We start from the raw sequence: 15399 nt of genomic DNA, 5'->3' as shown, positions 1-15399 counted from the left end.
TGCATTTTATCAGTCTGCTACTCTTGTGGTATTTGAGGTTCCAAAGCAAGGGGTATTCTCTGTCTCAGCTTTCGTTGAAAAGCAAAATATATCTGCGTTCTGAGCGCCGACCAGCACAGCACCTCATGCATTCCAGTGGCTACGAAGCCAGAAGGCAAAAAAAAAAGACCCTGTGAATTTTTGTCCAGTCTCATAGTGTTTTGAGGAGGTGTGTGCTGATTGACCATCATTAAATGCTTGGGGGTTAGCAGTACAGCACTCTGCAGGTGTGATATGCTGCTGTTTTCAGGGGACTCTGACCAAATTCTGCTTCTTTGCAGCTGGCGGGGTTAATGCTGTGTATGGTGTATGTGTATGGGAGGAGGAAGGGAGATTTGTACTTCAGAGTGAGACTTCATTTGGCTCTGCTGGGGGCTAGAGAAGCTGAGTACCACCTCATTTATTGCACCAGCAAGAATGAAAGAGCTGACAAAATTCTCCTTTAATTTGTTTGAAGCTGCATTCATTTCTCCAGAAGGGGGAGAGTGGAGTAATTGAATGCTGGGAGGAATGTGTGTAATTCAGGACTGTTCTTTCTCCCTGACTCGACAGACACCATGGAGAAAAATCAAGACATTTAGAAGGGGGCTGTCAAATCTACTTACATGTTTTTGCAAAGTCCAGCATTATGTGACTGTTGACTGAGGCCTTGTACGTGCGACTGAATAGTTCTGTATTAAGAGTTCACAGTTGGTTTTGATACCATTCAGGTTACTGAGCAAATACCATAAATGCAGAGGAGTGTAAGCCATGAGTGGACAGTGACAGCAGGAAGAGCACATATGCGTATGGCAGGGCTGCAGCTCCTTTCTGATTGTGAAATTTGGCTCACAATGTCATGATGTAGCAAAATGAACAAACTAAACCCCCAAAAGCAGGGCAGAACCAGTTTAAAGGGTGGGGTGGGGGTTGTTTGTTTGTTGTTGGTTTTTTGTTTGTTTTGTTTTTTTTTGGGTTTCTTTGTTGTTGATTTGATTTTTTGGGGTTTTTTTGTTTGGTTGGTTTGGTTCGGGTTTGGTTTTTTTTTTAGCAAACCAGAAAATTTTCTCCGTCACAGTTAAAACTCTTTTTATTTGTCTAACCCTGATTTGCTGCTTCTGTTTCTGTAAGGATCAGATGGGTAATGGAAGCTGTACAGCAAATTAATGTATGCTACTCGAGATAGTAGAATGCAGGGCTACAATAGGTCTTTTTTCAGCAGCTGTAAAACTGTTTTGTGACTACAGTGAATCCATTCAGTCTCCCCCACGCTTGCTGGGAGCACCCAAGAGATGAGAGTTGTACAAGCGAAAAGGCTGTCCAGCAGAACGGTTTCTGAGGGCCAGGCTGATGACTCACTCCTCATTTTGGTTTATAGGGCCTTTTTCTGTGGATGTCAAGTTTCAGCCTCATGTGAGTTGAGAGATCTATAACTTTGTCCATGTTACCAGATTATCCACTATATCCACTAAATCAGCACGGGTGTTGTGTTCCTTGCATCAGCCCTCTGAGATGGGGGAATACTCTTATCTTTGCTGTACAGGAAGGGGAAACCGAGGCACAGGAATATTGGGGTTACGTGACAGTGTGCATTAGGAGCCAAACTCTTACACTTTAGTTGCCCTGTAGAAGCTCAAGTGTAATTCAGAGCTATTTCAGCCCTTCAGGAAGCGTCATATAGCATTTGCCCATAGGTCATGCAAAAATCCTGGGGGATAGCTGGATATCTGTCCCTCAAAGAGCATTTTTTTCTCTTTAAATGGAGCATTAAAATTATAAGTATGTAAGTGAGAACAGGAGGATTTTATGCTGATTTTAATCTTAAAATAGAATCCCTGGCCACCTTGTATTTGTGTCGGGTAAAAAAATGAGAAGCAGAACTTGGTTGGTTCAGCAGAGTGACACTCCATAGAATAATCCTTTTAACACTTTCTTAAATTAAGAATAGTTTCTAGGTGGCATGAGTCATGGGCAGACTGTCCTTATTTCACTTTGAACTTCCAGCCTTCTGGATTTGTGTCGCAGCTTTAGAAGGCTTTGTCCTCTTCCTGCAAGTCTGTAGGCTTAGCTGTTGCAACCTTTACTCATGTTGAGTGAGAGCAGGCTCCTTGAAAGCAGCAACACCGTGTAAGTGAGAACAGGCATGGTGGAGTCGGGGAGCAGAGTAATTTAAATGGAGTATTTTGGATTTGTTTGTACTGTAAGCAGCTTAGGGGAGCGGTGACGCAGGCACAGCCTTTGTGCAGGTGTCAAGGGAAGCCCACTTTCCCCCTTATTTGTGTTGGCCTGCTCAGAGTTTTGTGCTGTTTTCTCTGGGGGTGTGTGGGAATAAACAGTGATGTTGAAAGCTGTACTTTTCGAATTTCTGACTGCTTTTGGAAAAGCTGTTTTTTCTGAAGCACATACAGCCACAGGAGGCTGTGGATAGTCTCTCTGTTTCTTAATTAAAAGCAGTGTAAAAATTATTCGGTGCTGTTTGTCCTAGCTGAGGAAGAAAACCAAAGGGATCTGGCTTACAGGCTTGCAAGGTCACATCCCCTCTTCTTCACTGTGTTTTGAAAGTTTGCTGGCTTTGGTGGGGATAGGCACAGGTGTAGCCCTGGGAACAGTTTGTCTTTCAGACTTTTTACAGAGCAAGAATGAATATGGTTGTTGGTCTGAAAATTTGTTTGTAGAGAAATAACTGGGATGCCTGTAATCCGGAGGGGCCATGCAAATGCAAGACTGTGCTCTCAGAGGGAAGGCGAACTCTGCGCTGTCTGGCAGTGTTTGCTTCTCATAGCCAGGGGATTTTCCTGCTGACAGAGCCTGGTTTGGAGGCTTAGGTACCCAGCCAGCTCCTGTCCTGCCTTGTTGCAGGTATGGGAGAGGGAGGAGGGTGAAATGGAGGCTGGGGAGAAAGGCTTCTGGTAGCAGCACTCGCTGAAAATTCAAACCCCTTCATTCAGACCTTTTTTGGTGATGGTGGAGAATGTCAAAATTGATTGTATTACAGACCTGCCAGTTTCTCTTACTCATTTGCTTTGTCGCTCCTCCTCCCTTCCTTCCTCTCTCGTCAGCCGGGCTGGGTTTTGTAGTGCTAATGCTGCGCTGCTTTTCCAGCACAGCTACTACTTCCCCCACGCCGCTACTACAGAAATACTACAGTGACTTAGTGAAGATTTAGGGAGTTGGCTGTATACATATTATTAGTGATAACAAGAGTGGTAGTAATTATAATAAAACTGCTGATTGCTCTCCCGTGTAAGAGTTTGATATTTTACATAATGGGTTTGGTTTGTTTTTTTTTTTTTTTCTGATTTGTATCTCTGGGCTTTCTTTTCACCTTCATAAATTTGTGGAGTCTGGTATATAGTGAATTGTGCTTTAGATGAATATTTTGTAGTGTACTGTCCGGCAGGTCTTTAAAGTAACATGGTTTTGAGTGGTCTAGAATAGTGGGGTTGTGGTTTGGTGTGTGTGTTTTTGGTTTTAGGGGATTTTGGGGCTGTTTTTTTAAGGACGGCCCACAGAAGAGTATTCATGCTGCTTCTGCTGTGGGGAGTTATCACACTTGGTTTAGATAATGAAATATACATTGGAGAAAGGTCAGGGATTTCCCCTGAGACACCCACCAATGGCTTGAAATGACATTTTCATTCTGAGTGTTTCTTGTTTTGTTTTCATTTAAGATCCTGGAGTACAGGGAGTGTTTTAATGCAAAACATCAGAAAAAAAAGACTGCAACACCTCCTGTGAGAAAAGGGGAAAAAAGAAAATTTACAATTGCATCTTGAAACACTTACGTGATTCGAGGTAAGTTATTGGAGGGTCTTGCAAAAGTTACAGTTAGTTTGTAATTAAATTAATCATTATTTACCCCAGAGTGTTGTGATATTTCTATTGAAGGCAATGAAAACAGATGGAAGAGGGAGGGAGAGAACTTTAATGGCAAACCCAGAAACAGCAGCAAAAGTGTGTAATGCACTTATCTTTTTGAAAATGGGCCCCATGAGGTCTAATCCCACAAACAGGCAATCGCTCTAACATTTATAAGGGCTAAACGCTCTTTAAATCAATGATGCTGTTCTCCCTGAAAAGTTAGGCATGGGCCTAAATATTTCCAAGTTTAGAGTCTGTGTTATATGTGAACTGTGCAGAAGAAAGCTATTGAAGAACATACAATGCAAAGCCAGAAAAATGCATATACGATTATCTTACTGTTGGTGATAATGTCATGAGTCATCTGATTTTACAGCATTCGTAAGTGGTATTTTTGTATTAAATATATAGTCCTCATTTTTATGTTAAAGCACCTCATTGAAATACCAAACTTTTTAACAGAGGCTGTAAATTCTGTGCAAACTTTAATAATATATCTGCCCTAATTGCTTCATCAGTGTGTCTTTGAACAAGTAGAGTTAAATGTAGAAAGCAAATAATGTCCCATTTCATAACTAGAGTTGCAGATTGCACTTAGATGTTTGAATAGCAGCTGAACTAAGAGTTCCCTGAGTGAGGTGGAATTGTGTGGTCCTGAGTTAATAATTTTTTTAATAAAGGCAATCAAGAGTAACAGGGAAAAGCTCACCTGTTCCCTCTAATCGTCATTTTTTTGTTTTCATGTCTCACTAGAAAAGAATGACCTCCCAGTTGGGTTTTTTTTTGTCTAGCAAAGAGAAAATGTTAGAGTTGTAAAACTTCTAACCACTGAAAATGCTGCATAAATGAAAACTAAAACCACCAGCCTCTTTCTTAAATAAGAATTTCAAGTTATTTACTCTTTATTGCCCCACAAGTGTGCTGAAAGAGACAAAACTGCTGTAAGAAAGCTGCAGAATCAAAAAGACCCACCGAAAATGGAAGAAGCAGAGGATACAATCCCACAAATGTGCAGAATATCAAACCCCTTTGGCTGGTGGCATTTGCAGCCCTTGTTGCTTACCATGTTTCAGAAGAGAGGAGAGCACAGCCGGCCCCTGGTGATTGCTCTCTATTTGCTTTGTAGGAATAGAGCTATTAAGTTTCTTTTGAAATCAACAGGCTCACTTCAGGGAGCTAAATATTTCCTTTCTGGTTAGTGGGCAAGAGCCATTGCTTGGGAAATTGTAATAGTCCTGTAGGCATTTGTACTGATTTATCTGAAAACTTCTGCAAATCAGTGTAGCCAGCTCCTTTTTATGTGCAGATCTTGCACTAGGGACTGTGAGTCCAAAAAGGGATACAAGACTCTCTTTGTAGAAGTCTTGAGGTGATTTTTGTAGTTGTGAAATGGGGTACTGCTTGAAACTGCTGCTGTATGGCTCAGGTGGGGAAATGTCTTCCTCTCTGGAGTGAGCCATGTTTCAGGCATAGGGTGACAGTCTTGTTCAAAGTGGTGAGAGAGGTAGGAGTGCACTGTAGTGACCCATGTGTGATCACTCTCAGCCTGCCTTTGCTTTCTCTCTGTCCCACTCTTCTGGTGGCAAGCATTCCTCCTCAGCTCTGCAGAGCATAAATCCAAATGCTTTTATTCCTGTATTCTTTTCATTGACGTCAGACCAGAATAATGTGTATGATTTTCCTTTCACAGCTGCCTCCTTGTTGCTCTTGGAGGAAGCGTGTGTTGAAGTTCAGGGGAAGGTATCTCTGTAGCACCTGTATGGTCTTTATAATAATTTGATCAGTTTTCTGTTGCAGTCACAAAACTTGAATCTTTTTTAGTTTTCTTTGTATTGGAGAGTGCAGGAGGAACTCATTTGCAGAGTATTAAAGGCAAGTTCTTTGGTGGCAGAAGACTCATTTTAAGGTATATTAAATTGTAGCACTACTCCTGCCCTTTCTTGATTTTTTTTTTTTTTTTCATCATGTGAATAAATGTTGCCCCCTTTTGTGTGCCTGCAGAAGGTCCTTTGGTGTGTGCCAGGGAGTTACGTGGGTGCTGAGCTGAGCACCCAAAGGGACCAACTTTCTTTTCTCTTGTGTTTTTCACTGGGAGTGAATACAGGGGACTGAGCCTGCCCAGATTAAACACATGCTGGTTTTGTTTTGCCTTTCTTTCTTGCTCTTCTTCTAGCTGTCAGTGTGCCACGTTCAGATAGCAGTGATCAGTCACAAATTATCCCCCGTCCATGCTCCTCAGCTCTCTTAAATCATTAGTTTCGTGGAGCTCTTCAACAAAGATGGCACTGGCTTGATTCCGCCCCCCCCAGCTGATGGAAAAAGAGGTTGTTTGTTTGTTTGTGTTTTCCCCTCAAGTCAGCTGCATTAGTTCCCAAAGCAACTTGTGTTAAGTGGAAATGAGGCTTTGATAATATGTGTGCTTGCTGGAGACTTGCTTAGATTTTTTCAGTCGTTCCTCCCCCTCTCCCCCATATATGGATCTTTTCAATGGGGCACCTCTATTGTGAATCAGAAATAAAGTGCACAGGCTGCCAGGCACATAATGGAATTGTTCATTTGTTTCTGTAAGCGTGTGTGAGCCTTTGTAAAGAGGAGGTGGTGAGGATGGAGAATGGAGACTTTCACTGCGGGGAGCCGGGAGAGTGCAGTGGCACAGCTTAGTGCATTGCCGTGGTGGGATGTGGCTGTGCCTGTACTGCTGCCGACGTGCCTGATCTGCTCAGCCCTGGTGGGCATTACCTGGGACTTGCCCGGCTTAACACGCCACATAAAAATGGATGAAGCTTACATAGCTGTTGACTATGCTGGCTGTAAACCACATAAGGCAAAGTATTTGAAAGCTGTAGTATTTCCAATTCTTTCCTTAAACCATGTGCATTGGCTTTCAGAAGAGTGATGTAAATATGAAACATGCCAATACTGTGCTTCCTTACCGTGAGGCTATTTATTGTAAAGGACGTATGGTATAAGTCATTTTAGTATGCGGTAGATAAGAGCTTGAACCAAAGCCTTGGATCCAAGCCTTTGCAGCTTTGCAAGAGGCAGGATCCAGATCTGAAGTCGGTGGTTCACACAGTTTCTCTTAGTGGTTTTAACTTACTTCATAAAATGGAAGCACCCAGAAGTTTTAAATTGAGGCTTTTAAACAAGTTCTTGCCTTTTCCTCACCCACCATTCTCATCTGCCTTAGAAGGTTATTGTGGAAGCACACCAGCTATTTTCTCCAAGCCACTGTGAACAGGATGCACCAATTCAGGGAGTGGAGAGGGGCCTCTGTGATGGTTACTGTTACACAGCCATATGGTTTTTGTCCAGAGTAGTTTTCCTTCTGAGGGGTCAGACTCCCCTTCTGGATGAAGGTTTTTGGAGTCACAGTGGAGGTTTCAGAGGTTGGACCTTGACACCAAGAAACAGTTGATCAGCCTAGCATGGAGCAAACTAGATCACAGTGGCTGGACTCCCCAGCTGCTTAGAAACCCTCTCTCATAATACCATAGCTGAATTACAGACATGAAAAATTTGTTTCTTGTATGTAGAGAAGAAATTCATAAAGCCTAAACTTTTATTTCCTTGCTAGGTATGGGACACTGCTCTTATTCTCCTACTTCTTCTTTGCCCTTGGACACAAATTTTTAGTTTTTTTCAGTCTCTGGCTGTACACTTACTAGAGAGGCATCTGGTTATGTGTTACTTTACACATCTGTTACATACGTCAGAGAGTCAAATCCAGCCACCCAATCTTTATGTAGATCTGCAGCACTCCCAGTGGGACTCTGAATCCGTAAGCCAGTGAATGCAGTATTTCAATCTACTGCATGCATTACTGCAGTTTATTGCATATATGTACTACAGCCTCCTTTGTGTTTGGCAAGCAAAAGCTGTCATGGGAAAGATAAAAAATGCTGGTGAGCTCAGAGGTGTTTAGGTATGGCAGTTAATTTGCTCCTTCGTAAAAGCACCATCTTTCTGGTTGGCAGTATGAAAACAGTTTTTGTGATGATTCGAACACCTCTAAAAGATACTGCCCAGAAGTGTTTGTGTATTTCAGAGTTGTTGGACTGTGGGGAGATAGATGTGCAATACCTGAGGCAGCATTGACAGCTGAGGCAAAGCTCAGGCTTTGCAGTTTCATTCAGAGAATGTGTACTGTTTGCAGCCTGTATAGGAAGCAGGAATGTTGCGGTTTAAACCAAGCTGGCAACTGAGTACCATGCAGCTGCTTGCTGCAGAAATCAGAAAAAAAGGTGCAACCTATGGGTTGAGATAAGAACAGTTTAGTAATTGAAATAAAATGTAGCAAAAATTATAATTGTAATGAAAAGGGAGACAACAAAAAGTGAAAGAGAAATAAAACGTGAGAAAGACAAGTGATGCACAATACAGTTGCTCACCGCCCACTGGCCAATGCCCAGCTCATCCCTAAGCAGTGACTGGTATTTCCTGGCCAACTTCCCCCAGTTTACACAGTGAGCAGGATGTTCTGTGGTATGGAATACCCCTTTGGCTAGTTTGTGTCAGGTGTCCTGTTTCTATTCCCTCCTGGCTTCTTGTGCCCCTCCTCACTGGCAGAACATGAGACTGAAAAGTCCTTGACTTAGAGTAAGCACTCCCTAGCAACAACCAAAACATCAGTGTGTTATCAGTATTATTCTCTGACTAAAGCCAGAACACAGCATTGTACCAGCTACTAGGAAGAAAATTAACTCTATCCCAGCTGAAAACAGGGAAATGAGTTAGAAATAAGTGTCTTCCGTTTGAGCAGCATTTCCTTCTCTTTTAATCTCACTGTTCAGTATTGTGCATTTCTTTTCCTTTGGTTGCTAGTTCTCTGAGTGCATAAAGTTTGGAAAAAGCATGTCGCTCCTTAGCTGGTCTTTTTTCATGATCCATGTAGAAACCAAATGTGATAGATGTTATTTCTGTGAATGATTATATAGGACTACTGATTTGTGTGCTGGGCATGCCAGTTAGCAGATGGATTTAATTGTAACTTCTGGTGTGTTTCTGTTTGCCTGGTGTGACTGCTCTGTGCTGGCAGTCCTTGGGTGGAGTGGTCAAGAAGAGCATTGCCAATAAACTGTGCAGATTGTATTTTGTTTTGCTGATAGGTAATAGAGCAACTGCTTGGCATCTGGGGAGGCAAATGATAGCCATTGCAGCTTCAGTGTATGTCAGCTGATGCTCAGGAGCCTCCTGCTAGCCCACTGTTAAAACCTGTTGGGATAGTGTTAGAAGGGGCCAGGTATCATGGGTTAGCACAGAGGAGCTGGAACGGGCAGGATTTTAATGAATCTGAGACACAGTGAAAATGCGATTTGGCAGAAGGCACACTACAGTGAGAGGCCAGATGCAGAGCGAGCAGTGTGCTTCTCTCTGCTAGAGGGCTCTGCTGGAGCCGTGTGGGAGCCCTCTGCTGCTGCGCCGTTGTCCTTTGTGCCCTGGTGGAGTCGTGAGTGGGAGAAGCCGTCCTGAGGACTTGCTGACCCTGTGGCCACTCACCCTCTGCAGCAGGGAGTCCTTCGGCAGCCGGCCACCCTCTCCCCCCGTGGCTCTCTGCAACGTGGTTGCTGTGGGCAGAGTGCTGCAGCTGCTTTGTTTGAAATGATAATATTTTACGCTGTTACTGTGGAATACTGCAGTATTTTTTGTAATTACGGGCTGCATGCCAGTAATGTACAATAACATTTTGCTCTTCCTGTGCTGTTGCTACTGTAGACATTTGTTCCAATTTGGGCTGCATTTGCAGTACGTGGTGGGGTTTTTTTTCTTTCTAGACTCTGCTCATTATCTATTGTGGATATTTTTGGATTATTCGTTTCTACCCACGTCTGTCCTTACAAATCTATCACAGAAAGCACTTCAGAGAGTGGCAGTCTCCGTTGAACAAGCAATTGTTGTGGCTTTCACAGAATTACGTTCTTGTGAAAGTATGAGGCAAGAATGAGATGAAAATGGAGATGAAAATTGCTTTGTAAGTTTAAAAATGGCTATAGTTTTTGAAATGTTTGAGGCAGATACGAGGCTAAGCTTTTCCTTGACTGATGGTGAGAATATTTAGTGCTGAAATTCTGGTCTGCACAAAGCTGTATGTAGCTGAAACCTCTGGGATGGCAGAATCTGGGAGGCTCTTAATCATTGTCAGAGCCTGTAATGATTCTCTGCAGTTTTGGTTTTAACTACTAATTTATTTTTTTATTTCCAGAGGAAAGTAGTCGTGGAAGGTGGTCAGTAGCATTCATGCCAGTGATTGTTTATTAATGTTGCCATGGTCTGGAGAGGAAATTTTAGTGAAAGAGAAATGAAAGTCTTAGACAGCAGAGTTCACAGCTAGTCAGCCTGCATGCAGTTTGTTTCTGGAAGGCAGAGGTTGAGACCAAATGGGAATGAAGGCAGCACAACACAAAGGAGACAATGACTTTTTTTTCTGGTAAATCTGGAATAATATACAGTGTGTTATACAAAAAGGATTGCACTTTTCTCGCATGTAATTTTAGTGTCTTTTCACTGTGCTGACTCACCAAACTACTTCAGCTTCAGTCTGCATTTGGTTTAAATCACCTCAGAAGCCTGTATTTGTACTCTGCTCTTTAAAGTACTGTTCATTTGCAATCCAGATTGATTTTTTTTTTCCCCCTTTCTTTTTTTTTCTTTTCGTTCTGCTTTTCAACTGACTTGTCTCTTTTCATTTTCCAGGTCTCTGTTTTACTAACGTTTGAAACCAGTCACCCTGTGTGCCTGCTTGGGCCCTGCAATAGGCAAAAGCCATGTTGCATCAACAGCTAGAACAAAGAGTGAATCACTGCTTTCTGTCTTTCCATTAGATTACCTAAACCACTACACATAAACAGGGCTTTATATATGATACAGCAGCATGATTATCTCACTGCATTGATGGAACAGTGCTGGAAGTGAATGTAATTCTTCTTCTATTGCATCTTTAATGAGCTACAATTAAAAATAGTGTGTTGGCATGCCAGAGTACGTGTTATTTTCAGAACTTTATTGAAGCCATTTCAGCTGTTAGACATCATGTTGTTCTGAAAACCTTAAGAATTAAACAGCAGAAAAATCTGCTTTGCTAGGTGAAAGTTAACTGGACAGTAAAATCTGTGGACTAAAATGATTCAGGTTTGTACTGAGTGCAAAAACCTCCTTTGAGGTCTGTCTTTGAGGGTGAATTTTTTACTATATAGTAAAAAAAGAGAGATAAGACACAAAGCAGCAGGTTTTTACAGACCTTCAGTTAGGTCCCAGGTCTCTTGACACCCGTGGCGCCAAGTCTGAGTCACAGATAGCACGAAGCTGTGAAGCCTAATAATCTCAGTGTTCAAAAGCACACCTACGTAGTTTAATTTCAGGTGCCTCTTTTAGGTCTGGGTTCTTCCACCACCACCACCTAATAAAATTTGAGAGTCATTCTTAAAATTTTGCAGAGAAAAATTTTCTCAGCACTTGGGGCTTTGTGAAGTATTGACATCACTTAGAGTTCAGAAAATAGTACTGTCAGTTTCAGCTTGATGGCATTCCATTCTCTGCTCCAAAAACCTGATGAATAACAATGAGTCAAAGATTTCTTGGAATTTTCCTTTTTTTTCCCTCCCCTTTCCCCTTGTGCAATTCCATTGCCATTTTTAGCATGGAGGGCAGTTCTCCAAAGAATGTCTGTGTGCTTGAACTGTGATTTCTTGAAAGTTCAGAGCAAAATCGAGTTGTGTCAGATGATAAAAGTCATTGTATGTTTCTATGCATTTTGGTAATGTTACATGAGCTTTATTGAAGAAAACACAGTAAAAGGCAGAAGGCGTTTGATAGAGAAGTGTTGCATCTCTGCATGAGCAGCTTGGAGATCTCCCTATCATGCCGCTTTGTTTTGTCGTGATGACGTTTTGCTTAATTATTTTTTGTGTTTTATCAGCTGTGCTCAGGGAAGTCGCCTGACAAAACAAATTATCAGTAGATTTGGGAGACTTGGACGAGCTTGAAGCACTTGTTGAACCACAGCGTGCTTCTGTCTTTGCCTCAGTTTTCTGCATGAAAAACAAGAATTATGTCTCATGCATTTTAGCAGGATGTTCAGAGTTCTTTCTGAGGACAGAAAATTATGTGGGTACTACTGTTACCTAAGTGATGTGGTATGCTCAAGATAAGCAGTGTTGTCAGCTGTTCTTTGCAAAATCACTGAGGTTATGATGAGTGAAATTTTTAACTCAGTCTTGTGTTTTTTGAAGTCGCAGAAGTGGCCTGTATCAGGCATATTCTAACATGTCAGAATGAATGTGTGAAATACGAAGCTGCAGAAAAGAAATGTGAGGGGAAACCAGGTTAAAGTGATTGTAAAGGGAGAACATTTTTTGTTCTGCAGTAGATAGCTTGTAAAATTTGAAAAAAGAAAAAGGGAGAAAAGGGATGAGTGCAAGTGTCCCCTTAAGAGCTGCTGTGTCAAATCTGAAGAATGATTTGAATTCAGTCATCAAAGTGTGAAATGGAGGGATTTTAGTTCTGCTTTAAATTATGCATCTCAAATTAACCTTAGCTGCAGAGTCTCTGCTGACGCCCCCGTAATGACACATTATTGGTACTAATGGCTTCTGTGTGACTTGAGATACAAACAGACATCCTAGACAGAAACATTTCGGCTTTGAACTAAGTAAGACCCACAGCATTTCCACCTTGGGTTTCTAGTGACAAAACCCTGCTCTCCTGGTGGCTGTTACTCATGAGCTTGCTCATGTGTTTTCCAGCTTCCATGCACTGCTTCTCATCCTGGCATGCAAGGGTGGCTGATTGAAAATTTGCTTCGCAGGCATGGAAGAGCAGGAGAGCAATACATTCAGAGTGAGTGTGGAGCTTGTCCAGGCATGGAGCATTGTAGGGAGCCAGGACAAAGCCTGAGTTCTGGGCAGTGGACAGGGAGGAGGAACTTCCATGAGGTGATAATCTTGGGAGGAAAAGGACCCAAAATGGTGAGGGAAGTGGAGAAGAGATGCCAGGACTTAAGGAGGAAGTTGCTAAGTAAGGGAGGTGTGGATTAATAAATAATGTAAGCAGTAGTGGCTTGTTAACCCTTTATTATGCCCTGCTGATACGGAAAAGGACGGTAATTGTGGAGCTCTGTGCGCTTAAGCCTCCCTTCTGGAGGTTACCATTATCACTTGAAAAACTCCACCTCTACCCAGAATTTCACTCATGGGTTTTGCAGTTTGCTTGGTGATACTGGTGTCTCTCCTGGGACAGGAATGATTGTTACTACTTACACATAGCTACTGAGTGTGTGCAGCCTGAACATGGCAGTGAATGAGAATGGAATAGCGCTGTGTACAGAAAATGCACCAAGTTTTGCATGTTGGTGGAAGAGGAGGCGTGGCTCAGCAAGGCAGAATTTACACCCTGTCTTCTCTTTGCAAAGATGCTCACTAGCTCATTGTTTTATCCTCATTTTTTCAGTAGGATGTCAAGATGTGGGATTGCCTCCCCTTTCAAGCTGCAACTTGGGAATTTGCTTGTTGGCTGTGGCAGGAGTGGTGGAGAGGGGTTCCTGCCCTGTGATTATGTTGTGTGGTCTGTTACAGACTGTACAACATTGCCTGACTTTATGTATGGGTTTGCACTCAGCAGAGACGTGCTTGGGAGTAAGTAGTCTTGTATTCTGAATCCAAGGCAGGACAGTACTTGAGTATGTAGAATCAAATACAAGAAGGTGTTCAGATGCCTCCATTGTATTCCGCAAAGGAACCGCATTCCTGAACTGGGACCTAAGATACTTTTTTATTTATTTTTTTTTTAAGTGGATATGCTATACATCGCATTCACTAATGCATTAGAGATATTGCATGAATAATTAAAACACCATTTAGGATTTTCTAAACTATCGTTTAGTAATAGAACAGAATGTATTTTATCTTTTTTCTTTTCTGTTCTTTTTTGTTGATTGATGAATTTATTGATTTTTTTTCCATTAATTTACAGTAGGTATCCTAAACATTATTACAAATTAACAAGGCTTTGCTTTATGTTAATAAACCAAGAGTGCTAATGGAATGAAAGTCAGAATTCAATAATAAAGGTCTTAAAAATTGAGGCCTAGAACATATATCTAGTATTTCACATCAAATGGGTTTGTAAAATATTAGAGCCTTTATTTGTCCTAATTGTTAATTCAGAGAAGTATTAATTTGATATTCATTATAACTAACCTAATAGCACATTAAAAAAAAAAAAAAAAAAGGGAAAATAAAGGCAATAACCTACCTCAAATTTTTCCATTGTATTTGTAGTTAACCATAGGCTGGTTGGAGTCAGTGGGACTGTGTTGTGTGAATTGGAGGGAGGAACTTCACTGCTGAAGAGACAGCAGTCCTTCTGAAACCGTGAATGAAAAAAATAATAAACTTCTGAAACTGGGGCCTGAGAAACAAAGACAGGTGTGATCTGAGATACCTGAATTAGGAACTGTATTAAATTTCACATGCTTGTGCACATATTTCTTGGCTCACATTTCTGATTTAGGTCTTCGACTTTTCCTTATTATTTACATTTAACTCTTCAACCTGTTTTCTCATCTTCCCTACTTTCAGCAATACCTGATTTATGACTATGCTGGAATGTATGTTGAATATGAACACTTAACAATTGTTAGGTCAGTGTTGTTATGATCCTTTTTCAGGGCCATGTTTCTCTGTTTGCCAGCTAAATGGACAATTTGTCATAACACTTGGATTAATATAATGTATTTTGCTTGGTACTATTGTTTTAGCCATGATTGGAATATGTGATTTCCTGTGTATTTTTGGATCCAGTTTTGGATGCAGTAATATGGTGACTAGTACTGAATGATACTTAATCCATTGGGTGTGTTATCTTTTGAGTGTGACATGTCATGCTTGTCTGATGGCATGCATTGACCTTCTCTGTGTGCATCTTGCTATGTCCTCTGAGTTTATTTTGTCACTGTACATATTATTAACATCACAGGAATTGTAATTGATGAGAAAAAGAACATAAAATACAGTGGATGCTTGGGATGCATTTATTTTTGTCTTTTATTGTTTGGTTTGGATATGGTGTGAGTTGAGTGTTTTTCATGGTTTGCTTTGTTTTTTCAACTGAGTGTTGCTTCTTTCCCACTATGAGCAATAGGAAGGGAGCAGTGCTGTCAATCAAGACCTCCACTCATCCCCACAAGCTTTGTGCTAAATAGCAATGCGTACTTCTTACCTAGCATTTTTCCAAGGCTTTGCAAGCAGGAGCTCATCCCTTGTAGTGTATAGCAGCTCTTTTGTAGCACGTCTGCCATCCCAAAATAGCGTTTTTTTGGGGTTACCCCATGCATTGCTCATGCTGTTGGTTGCCTCTGTTGAGAGGCAAGAGTTGGGCCATCAGAGGCTTGTGCTGCTGCCTGCCAGCTACTGGCAATGTTCAAACTTTGTTGGGGAGAAAAAGCTGGTCTGACTCTATAGATACATCCACTCATGAGGCTAGGTTTTAGCCCTGGTTCTAGGGAACAGTTGCTGCTCCAGGCTT

The 15399-nt window shown here is 41.6% G+C and overlaps 1 protein-coding gene across 11 annotated transcripts in view; it reads left to right on the top strand.

Moving 5' to 3' along the window:
• Positions 1-15399, top strand: part of ATXN1 (ataxin 1) — a 255986-nt gene that overhangs the window by 84770 nt on the left and 155817 nt on the right. For 9 of the 11 annotated variants that reach the window (XM_065667300.1, XM_065667302.1, XM_065667303.1 and 6 more), the window contains one exon: positions 3690-3813. The exons of the other annotated variants lie outside the window; for them this stretch is intronic. The gene's annotated coding sequence lies outside the window, so the exon portion shown is untranslated. The remainder of the gene's footprint in view (positions 1-3689; positions 3814-15399) is intronic. 11 annotated transcript variants of the gene reach the window in all.

This window comes from Lathamus discolor, chromosome 2 (genome assembly GCF_037157495.1).
Source record: "Lathamus discolor isolate bLatDis1 chromosome 2, bLatDis1.hap1, whole genome shotgun sequence".
NCBI lineage: Eukaryota > Metazoa > Chordata > Aves > Psittaciformes > Psittacidae > Lathamus > Lathamus discolor.
This window is presented reverse-complemented; position numbering and strand designations above follow the sequence as displayed.